The following is a 23,951-nucleotide window of genomic DNA, read 5'->3' as shown; positions in this document are numbered from 1 at the left end:
TTTTTTGTATTTTTAGTAGAGACGGGGTTTCACCGTGTTAGCCAGGATGGTCTCGATCTCCTGACCTCATTATCCGCCCGCCTCTGCCTCCCAAAGTGCTGGGATTACAGGCGTGAGCCACCGCGCCCGGCCATGCCTCCTGTTTTATTGTAAAGGTGTGAATTCTTGCTATGTGGTGTGTGAAGACAGAACTATCCCATACATACGTGGTTCAGAGTGAGATATCTCTAGGCTCACAGTTGTGAACCCATATTAATATGGTATTATTCCCGCCAACTTTTCCAATTTATAGCTCATAAACTAACATCCTAAACATTGTCATTGAATGACCTACCTTATACACAAAGGATAAAGTTCATTCACCTAGAAAAATTCTGTGCATTTAGATTAGTGGCCGCAAGACAACAGGAAGCTTTCTTTCATTTTTTGTTCAACAAACTTTGCAAAAGCAAAGTTTAAAAAGTAGATTAATTGATCAACAGAAAGCATCACATGGAAACTGTGGCCAATCTGAACAGAAATATAGCATGTAGACATAGATATGTATCAAATACTTATACAGATGCACTCACACACTTTAAAACATTAAAAAGGCCTCCTGAGGCACAGCGTTATTAATAAAACAAGGCTCTTTTGGGTGAAGTTGAGAGAAGCAATGAGTTAAAACGTGAGAGGAAATGCTAAGAAAGGATATATATTATGGTGCTTTAAATCTTAATTTCCTAAGACTTTAAGAGATTTAAAATTCTTCTCCAAATAAGAAACCAGCATGTCAATGAAAAATGTATTCTAGGGAGGTGTTGAAACAAATCTGGTTTTTAAAATGTGATATATCACATAAACCAAAACAGAAACCAAGACATATATATCTTGTTTTCCTGAAGTAACTACAGAGCATGGTTCTTTTCCATCAACCTTAAGCACAATACATTTCAGGTGTAGATTCTTTTATACCAATACAGATTCTGTTATTACTGTTTGTGACCATGTGTGTGCATGTGTGATTTACATAGATGTGTCAGGACTCTTTTTCATACCAGTTAGCCGGGGTATCACAAATAGAATGAAAGACCGACTTATTGGTCCATTAGTTTATATAATGTTCAGGTTCAGTGCAGAAGCATTTTGGCATTCTTCAGGAATGAAACCATTTTTAAAAGGTTAGTCTGTTACTGTAAGATGATGAACACATACAGTTCTTTGTCATTAAATATCATTTTTGTAAATACCACAAGATTTTTCCTCTTTAAAACATATCGGGACATTTAGATGGGACTGATTTTTGTTCTCTCTACAGGAAATTTGTATATTTCCTCCCATGAAGTTTGAGTGACATGAATGGGGAATACAAGAGTGTTCCCTTATGTTGATAAGGAAAAAGATACTGTTTTTTGAAGAGACATAACATCCTGTAGGAGATGGGGAGTTAGAACTGTTTTTAAAAATGCCTGGATTACCATAAGGCATTTATAAAATGAGGAGGTGTAACCAGTGGAGCTCCACTGACTTAACGCCAACAACGACTTCAGCTTTACTCTAAGAATGGGACCAGATGAATTCTCTGTAGTTTCATCAGCTTGAACGATATAGTTTGTTTCATTTATTGTCACGAATGCAATGACATATGGAAAGAGGGAATGATTGTAGTCATTCTTAGGAGAATTTTCGAGAAAGCCTGTTTTGTCTTTTGCTTCAGTGTTTTTTCTTGTGCCTTAAATCTTTAATGGGTACAATGATAATGGGTGATTGTTGATGTAAGTAAAGATTAAATTGAAGGCCAGCACGGTGGTTCACACCTGTAATCCCAGCACTTTGGGAGGCTGAGGCGGGTGGATCACGAGGTCAGGAGATCGAGACCATCCTGGCTAACATGGTGAAACCCCGACTCTACTACAAATACAAAAAAATTAGCCAGGAGTGGTGGCGGGTGCCTGTAGTCCCAGCTACTCAGGAGGCTGAGGCAGGAGAATGGCGTGAAGCCAGGAGGCGGAGCTTGCTGTGAGCCGAGATCGTGCCACTGCACTCCAGCCTGGGCGACTGATCAAGACTCAAAAAACAAAAACAAAAAAAATTGAGCTCATTGTTTTTATATAATTTATTATGTTTAGAATGTCTCTTTAAGGAAAATTATTTGTATTTTGATCAAATTATGAGCATTTAGGTTTTTCTGTATCAGTGCACGCTCTAAAATGCTGAAGTTCACTCTTATCTTTTGAGCAGGTAGACCTACGTTTTATATAATCAAAATGTGTTTAGACGGTTTATTGCTTGTTTAGGATGTGTTGCTAATATTTCATGTATTAATCCTTTTTATGGCATTTTTTTCACAAACACTAGAAATATTTTTGACTTAAAATCATGTAGAAATTCAGCACATTAAAAGATACATCTGTTTCTGTTTGGCATGGATATTCAGCTTCATTATGTAAAGAAATTTTTTTACAGTTTCACATGCATGATGTTTATTTGATAAAAAATTTTAGGTATATTCAAAAGTCACCGTTATTTCTTTTATGAAATAATTTTACAGAAACATAGGTCCAGAATTTTTATTATAAAGGTATATTTTAAAACAGAATAGATTACACATATTACATGCATTTTGTGTACATATGTCTATAGGAATCAATTTACAATTTTCCAAAAACATCCTGCTTTAGTTTGTGGATATTCACTGCTTTCATTCTATTTTTTAATTAAATAGTTTTGCTATTTTCTCTATGTACGTTTGAGAAACCAAAACAGTTAAGCACAAGCATTTTGATTTATTGATATATAATAACAAATGTGTGATTGAATCCCATGACTAAGAGTACATTAATATATTTCTTGTGCACATGATCAGTTTATCTTTGTTATTCCATATGAGTTAAAAAAAAAAAAAAGCCTCCACAACAAATGAGGCATCTAAATTGCCAGAGTCAAATCTCTTTAGACTACATGGTTAATTGACATTAGAAACTTTCTACCACCAACAATGTAATTTCTACAAGGTATTGCAAAATTGCTAGCATGCATTTTGTTGTAAAATACTTATTTATGAAAATAAACAGTTTTCCTGCAGGTCTCCAAGTGTTTTTTCTCCCCCTAGTGGGACTCTAGTCTATTAAATCCTTGTATAGGATTCTCAAATGCCCTCATAATCAAATTCAATCCTTCATTAAAAAGAGAAATGATATAGGATATCCTACACTTATTTCACTTTTGGTTGATTTAACAAATTCATTGCTTTAGTAGTAGCAGAATCATTTTAAAAATGCAAAGACAAATATACATTAAGTTCAAAACTAGATGAAGCAACTCCCATTTGTTACACTATATTCTTTTTGGCTACAGATAACTATTAGGATTGTCCTAGTTCTCTTTAAATTTCTGGCTGCTAATTTAGTGGCTTCTCTTAATTCTTTCAATCCCTAAGATCTCCCTGAGCAATCTCATTCACAATCATGATCTTAACAGCTACCTATGTGCTTTCGACTTCCAAATCTGCATCTCCAGGTCGGGCTTCTCCCTGGGAGCTGCAGATCCATGTATACAGCACTCAGTTGTATATCCCGTAGTTACTTCCAACTCAAATGTTCTTGTCTCTTGAAAATTTCTGTTCAACATGTTGTTGATTTCTATAAGTGAATCTTGTATTCAGTACCTTACTGAACTTTTTTTTTTTTTTTTTTTTGTACTGGAGTCTTGCTTTGTCACCAGGGTGGAGTGCAGTGGTGCAATCTCGGCTCACTGCCACCTCCGCTTCCCAGGTTCAAGCAATTCTCCTGCCTCAGCCTCCTGAGTAGCTGGGACTACAGGCGCCTGCCACCATGCCTGGCTAATTTTTGTATTTTTAGTAGAGACGGGGTTACACCATGTTAGCCAGGATCGTCTCGATCTCTTGACCTTGTGATCTGCCCGCCTCAGCCTCCCAAAGTGCTGGGATTACAGGCGTGAGCCACCATGCCCGGCCCTGAACTTCTTAGAAGTGGTTTGTAGTTTCTGTAGGACTTTAATGAAGACTGTAATATTATCTGCAAAAGTAACATTTGTTTTTTCCTGTTTCAATCCTTAAAATAACTACTTTTTTTCCTATTGAACAAGCTATAACCACTAGCACATATTGGATGGAAGCAGCAATGGCAGATATTTTTGTCCTAACATTAAGGGAATGCTTCTAGTATTTAATATTAAGTGTGATGTTTGCTTATGTTTCTGGTAGATGCCTTATATCAATTTGCTCCTAGTTTTCTAAGAGTTATTTTATTTGAAAACTCTGAAGGAGTTTATGAACTATGAATTTTATAAAACTCTGTATCCATTAGGATTCTTATGTTTCTCCTTTAGTTTTTTAAATGTTGTAAATTACATTACTTTTTTCTCTAATGTTAAACTGTTCTCACATTCTTAAGACAATAATTGGTTATATATATAATTTTTACATGTTTCTGGATTTGATTTGCTAATATTTAGAATTTTTATACCTGTTTGTAAATAGAATTGATCTATTTTGATTGTTTTCATACATCCTCTTTTCTGGTTATAGTAGTAAGGTCGAGTTAGCTTCATAAAATAAGGAAGAGGGCTTTCCCTTCTTTCCTACTCACTAAAACATTTGTAGGTTTGAGTCATCTCTTTCTTGAGTGTTTCATTACTTATAAAACTGCCTCAGCTTGGTATTGTGTGTGTGTGTGTGTGTGTGTGTGTGTGTGTGTGTATGCATGATTAAAGTGGTTTTTCTTTTTTAAAATTGAATTTCTTTTCTGGTTACCTGTCTATTCAGGTTTTCTGTTTATTGAATTGGCAATCTATATTTCTTTAAAAAATTGTTAATTTCTTTCATATTTTCAAATTTATTTGCCAAAAGTTATTTATAGTATTTTTAGAACTTTTAAAAACTCTTGCCTAAATGTAATAATGTTCTCTTTTTCCATTTCCAATATTGTTTACATCTGCTTTTCTATTTCTTGTTCAATATTGCCAGATATTTGTTTTTATTAATGTTTTTTAAAGCAATACATTTTTGATCCTCTGTACTGTTTATTTTTTTCTATTTCCTTATTGCTCTTATCACAAATATTTCCTTTCTTCTGCTTTCTGTGTGTTTGCTATAATTCCTTAAGTTGAATGCCTTTCTAATTACATTTTGGCTTTATTCATTTCTAACATGCTTTTGAGGCTATAAATTTGCTAGTGTGTATCATATTAGCTATAACCTCAGATTTTGATGTAAATTATTCTTTTATGGTCATTTGGCTTTAAATAGGTTTTGTAATTTTCTGTTTGTTCGTTGACTCACGGGTAAATGCGTGCTGTGAGTGCTCTACCCAGATCCCATTTCACTTGGCTGGTGCGCCCACCCGTCAAATGCTATGGGTGTTCTTTAACTTTAGCACGGTCACTATGACTATGACAAGTCCTTGCACTGGCAGGTGGCACATAGGTGACCAAGATGGCCACAACCACACCTAGGGATGCTTTTTCATCACCCTCGAGTGACTGTTTACTTGCTTCAGAGAATTGCCCGCAGTCAAACAGAAGCTGCCTTGGCCAGGAGGTTCCCTTCTTGCATTAATAGCTTGCAGTCAACAACAGACCTAAAAGGAAGGAAAGATGTCATCCTTTTGCCTCAAGGTGGGACTAACTCTGATGCAGTGTGTGCATCAGAGTTGCACACTCTGCATCCCTTTGCCTCAAGGTGGGATCAGGCTGCTGGTACTTTTCAACTACATCTTGCAATACTTTCCGTCTGCATCTTGGGCCACATCTTGCTTTACTTTCCCCTCGACCCTGTCCTGCTTCTCCCACTCCTCTTATGAACCATCCTTCAATAAATCATAGAAGAATCCCCATCTCAGGTTCTGCATCTAGGGGGCCCAACCTAAGAAAGGGTATCAGAATAGCTTAGGCTTTGGAAATAGATTTTCAGGATGGAATTCTGGGAATGGATAAATTGCTGGCCTGACAGCAATGGATATCTCATCACTGGAGGTAAATCGAGTTTTGATAGTCTCTGGCAGGTTGTAGCAGTGTGATTGTGAAGATTTTCATCTGTGGCAAACTGGGACAGTATATAGGTTGAAAGGGATGCACTAGCTAGTGCAATGCCTGTGGAGTTTGGAGTGTATTCCGAAAAGGGACTGAGACAGATCTGTCGCTTAGAGGTTTATTTTGCTAAGGTTGGGGACATGCCTGGGAATAGAAACAAAAGTTACTGTGACTGGTGTTTTTTCCATAAAGGATTTTGCAAATTTCAGTATTTAAGAGGAAAGAGCAAGCAGGAGGGGAAGAAAAAAGGGAGGGAGGGTAAGCATAAGGCAAGTGATTATAGTCTTGTGAGCCTTTGAGTAGCACTCAGTGAATCTACATTTTACTTGCGATGAAAAAGAGAGTAGGGGAAAAAGTCAATTAGGCATTTGTCTCACACTCAGTAAATCTATATTTTACATAAAGTAAGCATGTGAAATTACAGCTATCTGGGAACAAAAGGAAAGCAGTTTTTTGTTGTTGTTGTTGTTTTTTTTTTTTTGGTGTGACTCAGTTCCCAAGCTTAACTTTCCCTTTGGCATAGTGAGTTTGGGGTCCTGAGATTTTATTTTTCTTTCACAGGAGGTAGGTGGAGAAATAGTAACTCTAAGGCATATTATGGAATTAGGTTGCTTTCACTAAGCACGCTTTAAGAATTGAAAAAGAAATGACAGACTGAAATCTATTAATCAACAATTCAAAGCCAAGTGTGAAATTCAGAGGACTTCACTGGTAACACTTAAAAGAATACCTTTCTCCCACATTCAAAAGCAGATAGAGCTGAAGATCAGAACTAGGACTTAATAAGAGATACTGAATTCTCAGCCTAGGCAAGTTTCCCCAATGTCAAGTCCTTAATGGGGAAGGATTAGAACCTCAGGACTTGGTGTGGGACAATCAGGGTACATGCACTTGAGAACTTTGAACCTCCTCCAGTTTCCTCTGAACTTTTGCATGTGTGGAAATGACCCGTTCTCCTTTGTTGGAAGGTAGAGGCCCCTCGTTACCTGAAGTCTATGCAGGGGCCTCAAATGGGAGCAGAGCCCACTTACTAGACAATGCTTACTCTCCTGCAAGAAGCAGGGTGGCATGCCTAGAGTTAATTCTTAGGCAGTTGGATCAATTAGAGGAAGAATATATAACTGGATGAGGAAGAGTTTGTAAATTTGGAGCCATGCCCTGGTGACACAAGATTTAACACCCCCAGCAAGGGTCCTGAAAGACATCTCGTGTGCTGCTGGCATGACTCTTGGAGGATTGCAAAAAGCACAGGTTCCAATTACATGAAGTAGAGATTCCAGACTGTGATGGCAGACTATGGAGGAGGGGATCAAAAGGCACATTGATATGAGCGTGCCAGAATGAGTCTTCTATATAAAACAGAGAATGTTAGGAGAGCTTGCAGGCACAACATTTGTCAAGGTGATCAGTGTGCTGGTGAACACCAGCATTTTAGAGAAGCTCAGTGGTGGCTATACTTTTGTAGGCAAGGGTGGAAAGTAGGAGATGTCATTGGAAAACTGGGTTCTCTAGCAGCAATAAAGATAACGGGGGTCCCAGAATGGCACTTAACCATCAGAAACAAGGTGGGAATTATTATGGGCAGCAATATTGGAATGACAGCCAGAAGGCCTTGACTTGCAGGATCTGTAAAAATGGTCAACAGGATATGTTGTTTCTAAAGGCAAGATGTATGGGCAGCTATTATGGGTGTGCTTAATATATATTATCAAGTGGAGTAAAGAATGGTTGAGCAGAAGGCTGAGGTCAGCTGTTCCAATAAACAGTGAAAATCCTTTGGCTGGGTTTCATCGTGAGCTATTTTTTAGTCAGCATCCATCAGCTGAAGAAGCTGGGTCCTCATGAGGAGGACTCAGAAACACCCTGGCATGAGCAGTTTAGTAATTCCCCAAGTCCTTCCCCAAAGTGACCTACAAGCCAATTCCTTGGATAATCTATACACTGACAAAAGGGAAATGCACAGCTTTTTTGAGCACTGTTGGATTCCAAGGTGACACTGATTATTGAAGACCCAAAATAACACCTGGTCTCCTCTATTACAGTAGGACATATGAGAGGTAATAAATAGAGTCCTTACCAAAGGCCATAGCACAGTGGGTCCTCTGCATTCACAGACCCAACAAGTGGTCATATTTCTTCAGTCCCAAATGTATAATCAGAATCACCATTTTTAGCTGTTGACAGACTTTTCACACATTAGTCCCTATGAACTATAGGTTTTCTTCTGTTTTATAATTTTAAGCTGTCTTCTACTGGAAGGACCTATGAATCATAGAATAAGAGGTATTACAGCAGAAAAGGCCGAGTAGAAGCCCCTGAAATGCCCCCTCCCAGGCCAGTAAAATAAAATGTTACATATTGAGGGAATGGGAGGGGTTAGTGCTATCCTCAAATATTTAAAGGATGCAAAGGTAGTAGTCCCTGTTACATCCCTTTTAATTTACTAGTCTGGCTGCAGCAAAAACTTAATGGACCATGGTGATGATAATGTACTACCGTCACTTAACAAAGTAGTAGCCTCAATTACAAAAGCTTGTGTCAGATGCAGTATCTTTATTAGAAAAGATGAACACAGCCTCTGTTCGTTTTATGTGGCTATTGATCTGGCATAGGCGTTCTTCTCAATTCGTGTTAGGAAGGAGAATCAGAAGCAGTTTGCATTTCAATGGGCTAGACAAATTTTGTGATCTTGCTAAAGGACTATGTTTTTTCTTTGGATATCATTACCACTGTGACAGCGCTTTTTGGTTAGTGTGAGAATAGCCATAATGTTTTTCATTGTCTTTCAACCTTTCTGTACCATTATAAGAGTATCTCTTGTAAATGGCAAATAACTGGATTAAAAATTAATCTATGAATCATTGTCTTTTATATAGGAAGTTAATTCAATTTACATATATTTTGACTTCATTCTGTTTTGCTATTTCTATTTTTCATATTTTCTCTCTCCTAATTCTGGAAAATTCTCAGATACTATCAAGTATTACCTCAATCTTATTTCAATTTTTCTTCCCTTCCTCTCTTTTTAGATACATAGAGGATATTTAATTCTTTTTCCAAGTCTCAGTCTTTCTTTTATATTTTTATTCATTTATATCTTTATTCTGGGTTATGGGTAATTATTTCAGATCTTTCTTCAGTTCCTTAAATCTTTCTTTAGCTGCATCCAATCTGCTGTTTTTTTCTTTCATTTTGTTTTTAAGATTAATGATTATGGTTTTCATTTTTAGAAGCTCTATTTGGTTTTCTCAAATTTGGTTTTCTTTTTTGTTCAGAGATCTTGTTCTTTCATTACATTTTCTATGCCTTCTTTTATGATTTTAATAATTTTGAACATATGTAAATATTCAGTTATAGATACCCACAGTTTTACAAATTATATTTGTTCCCTTGAGTGCCTATTTTCCCATCTGTTGTGTCTGCTGAGCTTCTCTCATCAGGATTCCTTTCCTTGTATGGCCTGCACATTTTTCACTGTGAGCTTATCTTTGGATTCTTTGCTTGCATTACATGTTTATACTCTGGGTTGTTGAAGTCTTTCTGGAGAGGTTTCACATTTCGTTTTGCCAATGTCCTAGAGCTTTCACGGTTCTTAGACCAATACTATGTCTATTCTTTTGATTTTGGAGTCCCAAACTACTTGGGTAGTATATGTTTGAGACCTGCATGTTATAGAATTGGATTTGACTTTATATCGATTTTTTTTTTTTTTGTAACTAGCAAGAGGCTAGGGTGGATAGCAAGAAGTCTTGTTTCCATGCTATTTCTAGGAGCCTAGGAGAGTAGGCTGTTTCTAATTCCCCATTCATAAACTGACTGTTGCATGAGGGAACCTATGTTAGGGAGGGGTCTCATATTCTTTTTTTCTCACTTTAAAAAACCTGTGTTAAGGTATTTATTAAAAACCCACAACTAGTATTACATCTGATGGCAAGAGTGTATGCTTTCTTCCTCAGGTTGGACACAACATATTCTCCTATCACAGTTCTCTGTCCTTAATTCAAAGTAAAATATCAAATAACAGCCAGAAATAATGACAGAGTAAAGGGCAACGCATGAAAGTAATAATTCACATGAAACTATACTTCATGAGAAACTTTACGTACTTAAAAATTGACACCAACTCTTTTTTATTTTTTATTTTGAGACGGAGTCTCTCTCTATTGCTGAGGCTGGATTGCAGTGGCATCATGTCGGCTCACTGCAACCTCTGTCTCCTGAGTTCAAGTAATTCTGCCTCAGCCTCCTGAGTAGCTGGGATTACAGGCACTCACAACCACACCCAGCTAGTTTTTTTAATTTTTAATTTATTTTTATTTTTAGTAGAGACGGGGTTTCACCATGTTGGCCAGGTTGGTCTTGAACTCCTTACCTCAGGTGATCCACCCACCTAGGCCTCCCAAAGTGCTGGGATTATAGGCGTGAGCCACCGCGCCCGGCCGACACCAACTCTTTATTAGCAAAGAAAGTTTTATACACCCAAATTGAGAAGTTTTTGTTATAATAACAGATGGAATATATAAAATGGGTAAGGATATCCAGAACCTGTCACAAAGGTGAGTAAAAAAAAATCCCAACAATTAACAAAGACTCATTTTTTCAATGGCCTATTAATCACAGAACAATTAACTATATAAAAATTGAACCTACCTATATATAAGAAGTACAGTTAAGGCCAGGCACAGTGGCTCATGTTTGAAATCTCAGCACTTTGGGAGGCCGAGATGGGTGGATCACCTGAGGTCAGGAGTTCGAGAACAGCCTGACGAACATGGTGAAACTGCATCTCTACTAAAAATACAAAAAATTAGCCGGGCGTGCTGGTGGGTGCCTGTAATCCCAGCTACTCAGGAGGCTGAGGCAGGATAATCACTTGAACTTGGGAGGCGGAGATTGCAGTGAGCTGAGATCACGCCATTGCACTCTAGCCTAGGCAACAAGACCAAAACTTCGTCTCAAAGAAGTACATTTAAATTCACACAATGATTCAACACAACAACACTACCTGTTAAACTCCTGTACTATTGCTCATGTACAGAATTCCCACCTCAGTGTTCTCTTGCAAAAGCAGTGAAAATCCATAGTCCAGAGACCCTCTTTAATAATGAGCCATTGATAAACACAGTACATTTATGAGTCATATTACATTTTGTTCATGTTTTGAATTTTCTCAAGTATTCTACAAAAATTAATTGGCATCAGGTTTTCCATATTTATAGAATGTCATTCCAGTAGTTTTCATATAATTTTAAAAATAATTGTTAACATTGAGAACTTTCCTGTATTTTCCATACTGCCAGGGTTTCAATCAGGCATGTATTTTTTTTTTTTTTTTTTTTTTTTTTTGAGACAGAGTCTTACTCTGTTGCCCAGGCTGGAGTGCAGTGGCATGATCTTGGCTCACTGCAAACTTTGCCTCCCAGGTTCAAGCGATTCTCCTGCCTCAGCCTCCTGAGTATCTGGGATTATAGGCTTGTGCCACCATGTCAATTTAATTTTTGTATTTTTAGTAGAGTTGGGGATTCACCATGCTGGCCAGGCTGGTCTCGAACTCCTGGCCTCAAGTGATCCACCCGCCCCCCCTTGGCCTCCCAAAGTGCTGGAATTACAGGTGTGAGCCACCGTGCCTAGCCACGTGTACATTCTTATAAGGTCCATCTCCAGTGTACAGTCATGTCTTTTTTTTGCCACCTCTCTGCCTTGCATGGGAATAAGGCTGGAGGTCCATCCCTGCTGTGTGTGTTAACTATCAAAGCCCTAGGCCTCAGGGTTTCTGTGCAGACCTGATACCTCCTGAATTTACCACAGTAGTGGCTGAATCTTACCCCTCTTGTTTATTTTAACAGATAACTATAACATTTCAGTGGTTTAACAAAATATAAATGTATATAAATATAAAAAAGTGTTCACATAAAGTGTGAGGCAAGGGATGGGGAACTGTATTGCCACACAATTATTTAGGGAACCAGGCTGACAGGGGCAATGGCACTTTACTCATGGCTCCCAGGTTGCCCAGCCTGTTGACATCCAGCCGGAAGATGGCAAAAGAGGGAGACCAGAATCACAGGGGAGCTTCCTAAATGCCAGGCGTGGGTGAGGTGTATAATTATTTCTGCCCACATATGGTTGGCCAGACCTCAGCCACATGGCTCCAGCTAGATGAAAGAAAGACTGAAAAATGCAGACCTGAGCTTGGCAGACACCTTCCCAAGTCTTTTTTTTTTTTGAGACAGAGTCTCACTCTGTCACCAGGCTGGACTGTAGTGGCATGATCTCGGCTCACTGCAACCTCCACCTCCCAGGTTCAAGTGATTCTCCTGCCTCAGCCTCCTGAGTAGCTGAGATTATAGATGTGCATCACCAAAGCCAGTTAATTTTTGTATTTTTAATAGAGACAGAGCTTCTCCATATTGGCCAGGCCAGTCTTGAACTCCTGGCCTTGTGTGATCTGTCTGCTTCGGCCTCTCAAAGTGTTGGGATTACAGGTGTGAGCTGCTGCACCCAGCCCCCAAATCTTAATGAAGGAGGAGCTCACATCTTTAGAGGAGAGTGAGCCATCTATCGCTAGAATTTCATATCCATTGGATATTAACAAGTTCAACATTTTCCTATCTAATGGTGCATGACCAATATTTGTTGAAATGGGTGACATGGATTTAAATAACTATCTTATAAGATAGAAAGTGCTAAAGGGCATTGAAGAAATGAAGATGTTCAGTGGAAGGAGAGGGATCATTTCCATTTCCATTTGAGAAATCAGCAAAGATGTTGTGGAAGAAGTAGCATTTGAACTGAGACTACGTGTGTGGGTAGGATTTGGACATGCCATCTCTGGTTAAGTATTAGGCAGCTCCTTTCTAAGAACACTCAAGTAGTATACATGCCATGAGCAGACAAGGGTGAGGTTGACTTTTTTTTTTTTTTGGGACGGAGTCTCACTCTGCTGCTCAGATTGGAGTGTAGTGGTACAATCTCAGCTCGCTGCAACTTCCACCTCCCAGGTTCAAGCAATTCTCCTGCCTCAGCCTCCCGTGTAGCTGGGATTACAGGTGCCCACCACCATGCCTGGCTAATTTTTGTATTTTTAATAGAGACGGGGTTTCATCATGTTGGCCAGGCTGGTCTCAAACTCCTGACCTCGTGATCCACCCGCCTTGGCCTCCCAAAGTGCTGAGATTACAGGCGTGAGCCACCATGCCCGGCCAAGCTTGACTTTTTATGAGGTTCCCTGAGTCAGAATCCCTCGTTCACAGACCACTCTGGCCTTGCCAGCTTCTGCTACCTCCTTGGCTCTCTTCCTCTTCAATCTCGGGTCCCTTCCCTTGTCTCTAGTGCTTAAGTACACAGGCAGCATCAGGGATACTTGGTTTTAGTTTTGGCTTCGACACTTATTGTGTGACTTAGGCAACTTTTCCAACCTCTCTGAGCTGCAGTTTTCTTCCTTATGTAAAAGAGAAATAATAATAATATGCTACTTTGTCCACCTGTGAGGATTTAAGGCCGAATGTATATACAGCACTCAGCACAAAGTAAGCATTCAGCAGCTGTGAGATATTATAATTATTAGCTTGTTTTTTTCTTACTTGGTTTTTTGGCATCTTCTTTTGAAACTCCTGGCAACCTTCCCTGGCTTCTTTCTGCTTCTCTACTACCCACTTTTGAGCCAGAACAGTTTCTTTCTTTGTTCTTTTTCATTATTAACAAAAATACTGCCCAGAGCTCTCTTTTCAGTCTTGCTGTACTTATATTACCTTGACCTGCTAGGTTCATAACTGTTTTTTTTTTTTAACTAAAGCTGCTGATTAATTTTTAGGATGTCCCTTAGAGAGGGGAAATGGTGTTGGCATTGATGATGGCGTATGTGTGTGTATGAGAGTAAGATGGAGCAAGCCCATTCTACGTGCTCTGTAATCATCTTGACATTAGCTTTGGTAAGCTTCACAGCACTGAACATAAAAACTGTTTACATGTAAAATTTGGGGGAATTTGTCTTCGTGGCTACCTTAGAGTCTTAACTATGGCCGATTCCATCCCATGCAGCCCACATAGAATAGCCACAGATGATATGAATGGTACATTGGAAAGTTTCTATCTGTGATTGTCATCATCCGTAAAGTGCTCAAGGTGTTAGGCTTCTGGTAAAATACTAGTGGGCAACCAGATACCTGTTTGGGCATCATGTTAGTGTGAGGATCTATACATTGTCTTCATCATCAATAAAAGGTTTATTGGGCCCTCTGCCATGTAGAGCATCATGCCTCCAGCTGCCAGAGAGTAAACCAGGCCTAATGCAGGCTCCATATCCTGGCTTTGCTGTTCCTGAGCACAGGTGACCCTGACACAAAGAGGAGGTCACCACCAGAAAGCCACCCATTTTCCACCAGCTGCAGTGTCACGTCCTTCTGCATTTGCATTTCTGACAGGCAGTCTCTGGGTAGAAAATAAAATTTGGATGATCATTTGGGTTATTCAGATGAGGAAGTGCAATTTTGCCCTTCATTTCTAGGAGTGAAACTTTAAGGTCCACTGAGATTACTTGGAGGTCCATGGTGGTTACATCCAGTTTCCGAGGATATCCTAGAAAAAGTGTCTGGTTACTTGCCATGGAAATTGCTTTCCTTTCTTTGGCTGGAGACCATCATCCTCAAACTAATTTCCTGTTTGGTGCTCAATATTTGAAAGCAGGAAATTGTATTAACGAATAGGAAGCTGGAGATGATGGTGGAAATGCATTTAGAAATTTGGCTGCTAGGGAAATCATTTTTGCCTCCCTTAATTTGTTAAAAACCTAGATCTTATTTGGCATCTTCTTCCCTCATTCTTATTCCCATTATTAGCCATTATCAAAAGAACATTATTAAGTACGAATGTCTGCTTGGCACTAGGAGTGAGTGACTGAGTCCCTGCCCACTAGGAGGATTGTAACAAAAACGGTGAGGACAACAACTAGCTGCAAGAACAATAAATAGTTGCAAGAACAAAAATATCAGTATGAATGTGATTATTTACTTGATAGATACACTTCTAAAGTCCTCACATGGATTAAGAAAAAAATTCACTAGAGCCCTATGAGGAAGACACCATTACTTCCATTTTATTGATGAAGTGTGTAAGGCATGGAGTAAATAATTGGTTTAAAGTTACACAACTAGTAAATTGAAAAGTCTAGATTCACCCTTTCTCAGCTCATATTATTAGCCACTATGTTCTACTGCTTCTAATTTAACCAGAAAATACTAGAAAGAATAAGCAAAAATAAAAGTGCGGATTATTACACTCTAGGGTAGGCATATTTTGCAGGATGGGTGTGAAAAGGGAATTTGGGGAATTTCTACTGTCTTCCTCAAAAGCAAGCCTCCTCAGAGGAGAATATAGATTTGCAACTTGAATGAAGAGTTAGGGTGAGGCAGGTGGGGACAGGAAACAAGTCAAGCAGGAAACAAGACAGTCAATACACGGCAGAGACTCAGCTCCTTGGACCCGGATTGCCCAACCTCTTCAGCCAGCTCCACTCCATGGAAGGAAGAAGCAGGCTCTGGTGCCAGCCTGGCGCAGCCTCACCGTGACACATCAGCAGCCTTTTGAATGTCACCTGAGGCAGGTGAGTCTAAATCAGCCACCATATTCGTTGAAGCTTTTGATCCCTAATGTTGGAACAACATGATCCGGTAACATAGATTCAGGTCTAGGAAGTTCATAAAGTCAGATTCTATTCTGGGTCTTTTCTGGGATAAATAGCTGGCTGGAAGTCACAGTCATTCTGAAAGGCTGAAAATAACTAGCATGACATTTTAATGAGTTAATAAATCTTTCTCACTGAACTACATGGAAAGACATGAAACATCACACTTTAGCTAGTCACTAGGCTTAATTAAACTTGATGTTGAAAAGGTCAGTGCCCTGTCTGGTGAGTTCCAAATCACTTCAGATCTGACAGTAGGGGTGACTGTAGAGGTGAAAGCAAATGTGTTCACAGGCAAACTGGGAGACTTATGCCTCTATTGGAGCCTTAAACAGGTATGTTTTAAATGGGCCTTGCCCCAGATACTAACAATTAGCATTTATTAAGTGCTAGCTCTGTGTAAGTCACTGCTCTGATTGCTTTAGCTGTGTTAACTCATTTAATCCTCAACAGCAACCCCAGTAGGTACAAATTTTTAATCATTCTTGATAGATGAGGAAACTGAGGCCCAGAGAGTTGTAGTGATTTGGCCAATGCTCTACTTTTGCAAGTCTGCAAAATGATAGAGCCAAAACTTGAATGCATAGTCTGACTCCGGAGCTTGCATGCTTAACCACTGGGCTATCCTGCCTCCCTCAATCAGAGTTGAGCTGTACTCACATAGTTAAAAATGCACACATCGGCCGGGCACGGTGGCTCACGCATATAATCCCAGCACTTTGGGAGGCCAAGGTGGTAGGATCACCTGAGATCAGGAGTTTGAGACCAGCCTTACCAATATGGTGAAACTCTGTCTCTACTAAAAATACAAAAATTAGCTGGGCTTGCTGGCGGATGCCTGTAGTCCCAGTTACTCAGGAGGCTGAGACAGGAGAATTGCTTGAGCCCGGGAGGCGGAGGTTGCAGTGAGCCAAGATCATGGCACTGCATTCCAGCCTGGGCAATAGAGCAAGACTCTGTCTCAATAAATAAATAAATAAAAATGCACACATCTCTTGTGGGAGATTAACACCTTACACCTTCCAGGAATTCCAGTGAATGCATTTTAAGACAGGTCAAAGCATGTAAGACACTCACACGCTGCATGAGAATATATGATTCTTACCAGTATCATATGAATTGGTGCAGGTCACAAGGAGGTCTGTTTACTGAGAACAATTATTGCAGTTTCTTCAACTCAAACACCTAAATTCAGCAAACATTCATTGAGCTTCTCCTGTGAATTAGATGCTGTGCTAGGTGTTGGGGAGAAATATGAGTAAGTCATGGTACCAACCTTCAAGGAGCTTGCGGATTACAGATTTGTTCTTATAACATTTCTGGGAAGACAAAAATAGCATTCTGGACCAATCTTTCATTAGCTCAGCACTCCAGTTCGGTGGAATCTTACTTTTATTGCCTGCAATGGTTTAGACTGAATTCCCATGTAGTGGTTTTATTGCGTATATAATAAATATAAAATAAATATATATATAAAATATATATATTATTTCTTGCCCATTTTTTTTGCATCCTATGTAAAAATGCAGAGCCCTATGCTAAAAGATATGTTAAATCTGGGACATATTAAACAGAGATGAGTTGCAGCTACTTTCTCAATCTTTCTGACAGAATCTGTTCACAGGGAGGGAATGCTTTGAGTCAGACTACCTTGGTTTAAACACTAGTTGAATCACTTTCTGGCTGCATGACCACCTTGGGTGACTCACTTCATCTCTCTGAGCCCAGATTTCCTTATCTGTAAAATGGAGAAAGTAACTGTAGTCATCCTTATAATCCTTTCAAGGATAAATTATATTAAATGCAAAAATGCATAATGATATTTGTCACATTACTTGGCAAAGAGGAAGCTCTCAACACATCTTAGCTATTTCAATTATTTTCTCCGCATTGTTCCATTTCTGAGTTCTGTTTCATCATTCAGTACTCTTAAGAGGCTGACTAGCAACATACAGACGGTAGGCCCTCCCACCTCACCTTTTTTCCTAGAGCAGATAGAAAATTGGTGTAGGGGCAAGATACAGGGTAACATTTGTTAGAGGTCCCATTATGACAAAAGCCCAACATTTCTTGTTGACATTTTCCATTTCTCAGAAGGCAAAGGAAACGATTCCTCTGATTCTGAAGTTGGTGGTGATGTAGAGACAGGGACTTGGAGAGAAAGCTAACACACCTTAAGGGTTGGGGCACAGAACAAGGACCCTCCTCTGCCCCCTTTGCATTCATTTCTGATTCAGTCTCTGCTGCTCTCCCCATGCTGGCTGCTCTCAGCTCTTGTCTTCGATCCTCAAGTCTCCCATCACCTCTGGTCTGATCTTGGCCTTCTGTAGCAAACCTAACCCTCTGCGACTACTCAGACTGCTCCCCCAGTATAGTCCTGCTACACAGCTCTAGGAGGTGTTGTTTACATTGTAGTCACTGTAAATGGTGCCTCCTGGAGGTGTGCGGCTTGGTGACAGGGCTTGTTGGCCTTGCCATCTCTAGACGCTCACCCCAGGGCTCATGGGCTGCTTCAGCTAGGACGGGCTTCTTACAATTTTTCAACGTGCCTCACTCAGTCTTGGATCTGTGTGTTTGCACATGCTGTTGCCTCTCCCTGGAAAGCTCTTCTCTCTTTCTTCCCATCATCCACTACCTCTGACCTGCAACCTCCCACAAAAAAGAACAAATCCCTCATGAAGGTAAGATTATTCTGGTTAACTTCTACTCATATTTCAAGACACAAATATCACTTCCTTTGAGGCTTTCCCAGAACCTTAAACTAGAATCAATCATTTTGTTTTAAGGATCTGTTAATGCTTGTGTCCTTTTTTTTTGTAGCATCTAAACAATAGAAATTAGTTTAAAGCCCGTTTGAGAACTCCAGGGACTGGGGCTGTGACTAGGACGGTCTTAAGTCTTCACTACGTGAGTAAAAATCATCCTGCCTTATCCCTGGCTTCCCCCAGCCCCTCAGAGGCAACCTCTTTTAACATTTACTGTTTGAAATTCTTCTAGTGGCTTCTTCCATAATTTCAAATACTATATTTACTATTTCTTGATTTATTAATGGAGATAATAATTTATCTTTTTTTGAGACAGGGTCTGGCTCTGTCGCCCAGGCTGGAGTGCAGTGGTGTGACCTCGGCTCACTGCAGCCTTGACCTGGCTCAAGTGATCCTCCTGCCTCAGCCTCCTGAGTAGCTGGAACCACAGGCATGTACCACCACATCCAGCTAATTTTTGTATTTTTTTTCTTTAAGTAGAGACAGGATTTTTCCATGTTGCCCAGGCTGTCCTCAAACTCTTGAGCTCAAGTGATAAACCTGCCTCGACCTTCCAAAGTGCTGGGATTATAGGCGTGAGCCACCTCACCCAGCCTAATTTCTTACAATTAAAGATGGGGGTTAAATTTGCTTTCCCTACCTCTCATTTTATTCTCTCTTCTCTTTCCATTGTTTGTTATGTTTTATTTTTAATTATTTCATTGAGTTATCTTTACAGTTGTAAATTATAAACTTAAGTCGTTATTTATTTCTATAAGCTTCAGCCAGCTACTGCTACAGATTGATTGTTTGTATACCCACAAAATTCACATGTTGAGACCTAACCCCTACTGTGATAGTATTAGGAGGCGAGGCCTTTGGGAGGTGACTGGGGCATGAGGGTGGAGCTCTTATGAGTGAGATTTGTGCCCTTATAGGAGGCTAAAGAAACCAGATGTGCCCCCTTCCACCAAGTGAGGACACAGCCAGAAAGCACCATGGATGAGGCAGAGAGCAGCCCTCACCAGACACTGAATCTGCTCTTGATGTATCTTGGACTTCCCAGCCTCTAGAACTGTGAGAAACAAATGTCTGTTTTTCATAAGCCACCCAATCTATGGTATTTTGTTACTGCAGCCCAAATAGACTAAGACAGTTACTCTTGACTCCACTAAACCAGATGAGGCTATTAGTGTCCCTACTTTTATCTCCTCTTTTTTTTTTTTATTTTGTTTTCTGGATTTTGCTAGCACTACCTTCATTTTCATATCATCAGATTTATCACACATACAGTTCATTTTACAATCATAATTTAGACTTTTGGCTATAGTTTGATTCTGAAAGTTGAAAACAAGTAAGAAAAGCTTGCATTATTTTGACTTTGTAATGATCATCACTGCAAAACTATTGAAGTGACAAGATTCTGTTTTTTTCTCTGTGGGTTCAATAGTCCCAGGTTTTGTTCTACAGAAATAGAATGTGTGTCTAGTGGGAAGGTCAAGTTTCCAGTGGCTTCACTTTCTTTTTTTTTTTTTATAATTATAGGTTAAGTTCTATGGTACATGTGCACAACGTGCAGGTTTGTTACATATATATACATGTGCCATGTTGGTGTGCTGCTCCCATTAACTCGTCATTTAGCATTAGGTATATCTCCTAATGCTATCCCTCCCCCTTCCGCCCACCCCACAGCAGTCTCCAGTGTGTGATGTTCCCCTTCCTGTGTCCATGTGTTCTCATTGTTCAATTCCCGCCTATGAGTGAGAACATGCGGTGTTTGGTTTTTTGTCCTTGCGGTAGTTTGCTGAGAATGATGGTTTCCAGCTTCATCCATGTCCCCAGTGGCTTCACTTTTCTTATGCTCTATCAATTCTTCCCTATCATGTCACAACCATCATTTCTTTGTGCAGTTTATTAAAAAATTTTCTTCCCAGAGTTTCTATTGCTTTGCTCTTTTCTTGTCGATAAGAGGAACATGTATTTTCTGTAGAATCAGTTACCTTGCTTACTATCTTTTGCAGAGATCATACCTGCTCTTTCCCCGGTCTGACTTTTATCATTTTGTAGGTGGGCTGCTGTTCTCTGGGATGCTTCTTGGATCCTTTCATCTTTTGTGTCCAAAAATTTCACAAAAACATGCCTGATTTTCTTTTCAACCATTCATATTGCTGAATATGCAGCAGGCTCTTTCCTTCCTTCCTTCCTTTCTCTCTCTCTCTTTCCTTCCTTCCTTCCTTTCTTTTCTCTTTCTTTTCTCTCCCTTCCTTCCTTTCTCTCTCTCTCTCTCTCTTTCTCTCTCTCTTCCTTCCTTCCTTCCTTTCTTTCCTTCCTTTCTTTCTTTTTTTCTTTCTTTCTTTCTCTCTCTCTCTCTTTCTTTCTTGTGTTCGCTTGTTCGTTCGTTCGTTTTTGACACAGTCTCACTCTGGCAACCAGGCTGGAGTGCAGTGGGGCAAACTCTGCTCACTGCAACCTCCATTCCTGGGTCCAAGCGATTCTCCTGCCTCAGCCTCCCGAGCGGCTGGGGATTACAGACTCACGCCACATGCCCGGTTAATTTTTGTATTTTTGTGGAGACTGTTTCACCGTGTTGTCCAGGCTGGTCTCGAACTCCTGACCTCAAGTAATCTGCTCACCTCAGCCTCCCAAAATGCTGGGATTACAGGTGCGAGTCACCACACCCAGTCTTCAGCAGGCATTTTCAGTCTGAAGATTTTTGTATCCTATATCTTTGGAAATTTTTTTTCTGTTATTTTACTGATAACTTCTTCTCAATTATTGTTTTCTGTTATCTTTTTCTCCTTGATTGAACTTGTATGTCTTTACCAATTGTCTCATGTTTTTCATTTTTAAAATGAGGGATTATTTTACTTTCCAGGAAATGCTTTCAACTTATTCTTTTAGTTGTTTGTTATTTTGAACTACTTGATGTTCTTTTTCATAGTATTCTATTTTTATCTTATGGGTTTAATTTCTTCTTGAAGACTGATTAGATTCTTTTTAGAGTTCTGTGATTTCTGAAGTCCTTATGTTTCCCACTGAGTCTATTATTCCCTGTGTATATACCACCTCCTTCAACGTGCTCATTTTCCACAGATGTCTGATGACTCAGGTTGTACTTTCATATGTAAGGATGAAAGACAAGGTTGTTTATTCAGGACTGCTGGAAACAATTCACTCTGCTCTTGACTAGGTGGGTTTAGCTGTTCCATCGTTCTCTTGCTGGAATGAGAAGTATGACTGGTAGCTCTGTGTCAGTGGGCAAGACTCATTGGCTGGAAGATTTTGCTTTTAGATATAGAAATGGTGAGCTAGTCGTCAGACTGGGTTTCTCCCACTCAAATGTTATGTTGAAGGAATCTTTGCTTTGGGGAACCCATATTCATACTCTAAGCTTAGTCCTCCCTAGAAAATACTTTTTTTTCCTTACACACACACACACACACACACACACACACACACACACACGATATGCAAAAACATTAGTGCCCCTGTTCATCATCCCTTTATAGTGCCAGCACATTGCTTGGCTCTGAATAAAAATGCAATAATTGTTTTAAATAACCATATAATAGTAACACATAGCTTTTATGTATTTGATTCTGAGGGTTCACCACTTATTAAGATATGCTCTCTGTACCCAAGCAGCTAATAGTCAGCTTCTAATGGAAGGAACAGATGTGTAAACAAATCACTATAATAAAGAGGGATAAGTGGGATAGAATGTGTTTGTATGAAGTGCTGAATTTATTGAGGAAGAGACATTAAGTCTGAGTGTGTGTGTGTCTGTGTGTGTGTGTGTGTGTGAGAGATATATATATATATATATATATATATATCAAGGAGAAGCTGCAGAGAAAAGGTGGCATTTCTAGAGGCAAAAGAACATATTGTCATATTGGTGGAACATAGAGCCTCTGGAGTCAGGCTGCTTGAATTTAAATCTTGCATATGTCAGTTACTGATTATCCTTGGATGAGTTATGCTCTCTTTGCCGATTTCATTTCCTGTAAAATGGGGATATGGTATTAGTCCTGACCTCATAGGGTTTTTGAAAATTAAATGAATTGATACATATAAAAGGCTTCAATGATCCCTCCCATGCAATACATGTTAGTTATTATTATTATTGCTGCTATTTCTTGATGTGGTCTTGAATGATGAGTTCATAACCAGAGAATAGGCAGGTGGTTATTCTTGGGAAAATAAGCATTGTGAGTGAAGGCACAGGGGCATGAAAGTGCAGGCACATTTAGAGAGGGGAGACTGGTTGCATATGACTAGAATAAAACCATAATAAAACCAGAAAGGAGCTGGACAGATCCCAGGAGGCCTTGAGAGCCCACAAAGGAGCTGCTTACACAGCCCTCTGTTATTGTATTCTGGCTTGAGGTCCTGTTCACATAGTAACACTATTAATGGAGTTAGGGAATCTCTAACATATATAATTTCTAAAACCTCTGGGGACACCTTTTAATAGGTGGCATGAACTAAGTTGGGAACATTAAGAACTTATAGAAATATCTCTCTGAAGAAGACAAACAGGGAGGTGATAAGATTGAAAGCAAGAGCTCACTGGTCATATGTAAGAGGATTAGACTTCAAGGTAACTTTGAATTATGGAATCTTATCCAACATGTGGAAGGTTTAGCAACGCAGAGTTTGGAAAGACATAGGGATGGGTTTCCTAACCATACAGAGCCATTATCAGATATAGCAGCTCACCTGTGGGACAGTAGGTGTGGGATCACTGGAAGTGCCTAAGAAAATGCCAATGAGTGTTGACAAAGGGGTGGGGAAACGTATGCCTGGGTGGGCCCATATTATCTAAGGTTTCTATCCAAGTGCCTGTGTGTACCTGACCTCTGGGCCAGAAACCATTTCTAAGTTTCTCCAGCTGCCATCTCAGCACTATAGGTATGCGGTTTCCCTTTGTTTTAGAAGTTTCAGTACTGAAGGGAAGGACTGGTTTAGTGCAAGCAATGAGGCTGGGATCAAAGCTCTAAGGTCATCCTTGTTTGCCATACAATTGAGATGTCTGCCCAACCCAGGCCAGAAAATATCTTTAAAAAATGCGTAGTCCACTGCTTCCCAGCCTCTGATTATATACGGCCTGCATTCTTTCCAAAGATCAAACTGTATTTCCTAATCCAATCCAGCCAACTTTCTCTGCTCTACCACAATAACTCCCAATCCTTGCCTCGTGGGCTTGGGAGGGTCTTTACAAGTACCCACTTCCACGAAGCCTGGGCTGAACAGGAAAGACAGGGCATGCTGAATTGTTTGCAAACCCAGCTCCTACTTTATCCGCCTCGGCTTCTTTTAGGCCTTCATCTGAGGAATAGAGCTGCTTTTTAAACAGTTGCTGTTATGTCTGTACCTAGAAGTTCCCACCAGCCATCATTTTTCATTCTGGAGGCTTTTACAAGTCAAGTCTCGTCCTCAGAGATTCATTGGTATGCAAGACAGAAGCAAGCATGGAAAGCTTCAAACGATGT

General features: G+C 39.7%; 1 non-coding gene across 1 annotated transcript; it reads right to left on the bottom strand.

Moving 5' to 3' along the window:
* Positions 1–5,375: 5,375 nt before the first annotated feature.
* LOC112209651 (small nucleolar RNA SNORD46) lies at positions 5,376–5,478 on the bottom strand. Its single transcript, XR_002944474.1, has one exon. It is a non-coding gene; the product is annotated as a small nucleolar RNA SNORD46 (small nucleolar RNA).
* Positions 5,479–23,951: the final 18,473 nt, after the last annotated feature.

The sequence above is a fragment of the Pan troglodytes genome, chromosome 5 (assembly GCF_028858775.2).
Source record: "Pan troglodytes isolate AG18354 chromosome 5, NHGRI_mPanTro3-v2.0_pri, whole genome shotgun sequence".
NCBI classification, from domain to species: domain Eukaryota; kingdom Metazoa; phylum Chordata; class Mammalia; order Primates; family Hominidae; genus Pan; species Pan troglodytes.
The sequence above is the reverse complement of the archived record's forward strand: the minus strand, read 5'-3'. Positions and strand labels throughout refer to the sequence as shown.